This window comes from Rhinopithecus bieti, unplaced genomic scaffold (genome assembly GCF_001698545.2).
Source record: "Rhinopithecus bieti isolate Rb0 unplaced genomic scaffold, ASM169854v2 scaffold_56972, whole genome shotgun sequence".
NCBI lineage: Eukaryota > Metazoa > Chordata > Mammalia > Primates > Cercopithecidae > Rhinopithecus > Rhinopithecus bieti.
This window is the reverse complement of record NW_016821775.1, coordinates 5,553-9,172: the sequence shown is the minus strand read 5'-3', so window position 1 is coordinate 9,172 and position 3,620 is coordinate 5,553. Positions and strand designations below refer to the sequence as shown.

Below are 3,620 nucleotides of genomic sequence, written 5' to 3'. Positions count from 1 at the left end.
GGAAACCCAAGTATAAAGCTAGTGAACCTCTGAGCTGAGAAGTAGTGTAATTCTATGATACCTCCCTGAATGTACATTTGAATATTGATTCAATGTTTACTTTGAAACCTTAAACAATCAGACCTTTTTTAGGAGAAAACTAAATTATGATTAATATCTTATACTGGGTCTTAGCTCTGATGTATGATTTGTGTTTCTGAAGAAATCTGGATATTGATTTTCAGGCATATTCTTCTGAGGTTAGAAAATTACTTGTGGCCAGATACAGTGACTCATGCCTGTTATCCCAGCAGTTTGGGAGGCCAAGGCAGAAGGATTGCTTGAGTTCAGGAGTTTGAGACCAACCTGGGCATGACAAAATGCTGACTCTACTAAAAACACAAAAATTAGCTGGACGTGGTGGTGTGCATGTGTAGCCCCAACTACCCAGGAGGCTGAGGTGTGAGAATTGCTTGAGCCCGGGGAGATCAAGGGAAGGGTTCTTGTTAGTCCAAAGTGTAATATTATAATATTATAGTGAGGGGAACAAAACATAATTAAGGAAACTTTTCCCCTGTACTTGCACTCCCACATATTATCATTGTTTCTCATATACCACAGATGCACTCTTTGATAATATATTTGGTATTCGTTCTTTTGCAATCTTCTAAAAATTAAAGCCAGGCATTGGTAATGTAAAATACCTCCTCCTCCCATCTTATATCTGAAATTAACTCTGTAAGTAGGGTGAAACCTCCTGCTTGGCACAAAACTATAGGAAGAAAAATAAAAGTTGTCTTCATTTCCTGAAACTAGGAGGTTGTGGGTGCTTCAGCAGAAATACTACTAAATTGGAGCCACAAAGTCACTATTGTCAGCAAACCTCTACCCATGAAAACCTTGAGTAGCATGTGGAGGAAGGGAGTCTGCCTGAATTTCACCTTCATCAGCAGTGCTTGCATTTGTCTGCTTACATGCTTTATCATTTTATTCCCTGCTACTGATCCTCATTTACTGCCCAACCCCAGTGAGAAAAGCTTCCTGAGAAACACACCCAAAACTCTTTCCCTCTTCCAACATGGTGGCCTCAGCAAAAAAGAAGAAGAAGGGGAAGACTATCTTCCTAACAGACTTTCTGGCTGAGGATGGGAGGACTGGTAGAGGAAGCGCCTATGTTTCCAAACCAGTCCCCTGGGCTGATGAAACAGATGACCTGGAAGGAGATGTTTCAACAACTTGGCACAGTAATGATGGTGATGTGTATAGGTCGCCTTCAATTGACCGTTCCATCCTTCCCACTGCTCCACGGGCTACTCGGGAACCCAATATCGACCAGAGCCGTCTTCCTAAATCACCACCTTACACTGCTTTTCTAGGGAACCTATCCTATGATATGACAGAAGAATCAATTAAGGAACTCTTTTGAGGATTAAATATCAGTGCAGTGCCTTTGCTAAGTGAACCCAGCAATCCAGAGAGGTTGAAAGGTTTTGATTATGCTGAAATTGAGGACCTGGATTCCCTGCTCAGTTCCATGAGTCTCAATGAAGAGTCTCTAGATAACAGGAAAATTCAAGTGGACGTTGCTGATCAAGCACAGGGGAAAGACAGGGAGGATCGTTCTTTTGGCCATGATAGAAATCGGGATTCTGACAAAACAGATACAGACTGGAGGACTCCTCCTGGCACAGACAGCTTTGATGACTACCAGCCTAGAAGAGGTGATAATAGCTTTGGAGACTAGTATCGAGATCGTTATGATTCAGACAGGTATCACGATGGGTATCGGGATGGGTAACGGTATGGCCCACACTGGGATATGCATTGATACGGCAGCCGGGATGGCTATAATGACGGAGGCAGCAGAGACTATGACAGAGGCTATGATTCTCGGATAGGCAGTGGCAGAAGAGCATTTGGCAGTGGGTGCGGCAGAGATGATGACTACAGAGGAGACAGGAATAGCTATGAAGACCGATACGACAGACAGGATGATCAGTCATGGAGCTCCAGAGATGATTACTCTCGGGATGATTATATGCGTGATGATAGAGGTCTCTCCCAAAGACCCAAACTGAATCTAAAGCCTCGGAGTACTCCTAAGGAAGATGATTCCTCTGCTAGTACCTCCCAGTCCAGTAAAGGTGCTTCTATCTTTGGAGGGGCAAAGCATGTTGACACAGCTACTACAGAAAGAGAAGTAGAAGAACAGCTACAGAAGGAACACGAGAAGTTGCAGCGTTAGCTGGATGAGCCAAAACTAGAACGACAGCCTCGGGAGAGACACCCAAGCTGACAAAGTGAAGAAACTCAGGAACGGGAACAGTCTAGGACAGGAAGTGAGTCATCGCAGACTGGGACCTCTGCCACATCCGGCAGAAATGCAAGAAGGAGAGAGAGTGAGAAGTCACTAGAAAATGAAACACTCCATAAGGAGGAAGATTGTCAGTCTCTAACTTCTAAACCTCCCAAACCTGATAAGCCCCTAAAGGTAAAGCCAGCCCCTTCACCCAAGGAGAATGGTTGGGTGAAGTGAAGTTCTAAACCTCCTGCTCCATCTCAGAGCTCAGACACAGAGCAGCAATCCCCTACAACTGGTGGGGTAAAGTAGCTCCAGCTCAACCAGCTGAGTAAGGACTAGCAAGGAAAGATGAAAAGGAAGTAGATGGGATGAATGTCCCAAAAGGCCAAACTGGGAACTCTAGCCATGGTCCAGGAGATGGAGGGAACAAAGACCACTGGAAGGAGTCAGATAGGAAAGATGGCAAAAAGGATAAAGACTCCAGATCTGCACCTGAGTCAAAAAAACCTGAGGAAAATCCAGCTTCCAAGTTTAGTTCTGCAAGGAAGTGTGCTGCTCTCTCCATTGATGGTGAAGATGAAAACGAGGGAGATGATTAAGCCGAAGAGACCTCGACATCCTGTGCTTTATCCTAGTTTATCTCCACCCTGGAACATTCGAGAGCAAATGAAACCTCTATCCAGACAAGACAAAATAAATCTCACCATCTCCTGGAGATCTTTACTACCTTATTTATTTCATTTTTTTTAAAAAAAGGAAATTATTTTGCATGCTGCTGCAGCCTTTAAACTGCTGAAATAATTGGAGAATCGCCAATATAGCCAGGGAGAAAGAGACTAGAGATTTTAGTGGAAAATTGTGGTGCGTTATGTCACCATGCAGTTGCCAGTGTGATGTGAGTGCCAAGGGGCCTCAATTTAGCAGAAATGGTAATGACAGTGATGTAAGGTCTGGAATCTGGTTGGGCAGTAGGGGAGGGAGGTATAAGGAAAAGTGTGAGATTTCTATTGTTTAGTTTTTATCCTATTGTGGTGTATATGAATTCTCAAACATTATCTGAATAAATTTTCCACTCTTGGAAAGGTAGATTTAGCCTCAGTTTGTTTTAGTCTCCAGGAGGATGCCAGCAGCTCCTCCTATTTAATTCTGAGTTTAGGGGCCAACCTAGGGGGAATTCCTTAATTTCTTCTTTTTTACGCCCATGAGTTAGGAGTGAGTCTATAGGCCATGAAGAATAGGACTGCATTCGATCAAAATAAAGAGGAAAATCATGGTTTGAAAAGAAGCTTTTGGGAGGTGATGAGTCATTTTGCACCAGGTAATAGGGGAAAATTTTGTG

General features: G+C 43.5%; 1 pseudogene; it reads left to right on the top strand.

The window, feature by feature from the left end:
• The first annotated feature begins 1,057 nt into the window (after positions 1 to 1,057).
• LOC108521027 (eukaryotic translation initiation factor 4B pseudogene) lies at positions 1,058 to 2,880 on the top strand (annotated as a pseudogene).
• The last annotated feature ends 740 nt before the right edge of the window (positions 2,881 to 3,620 follow it).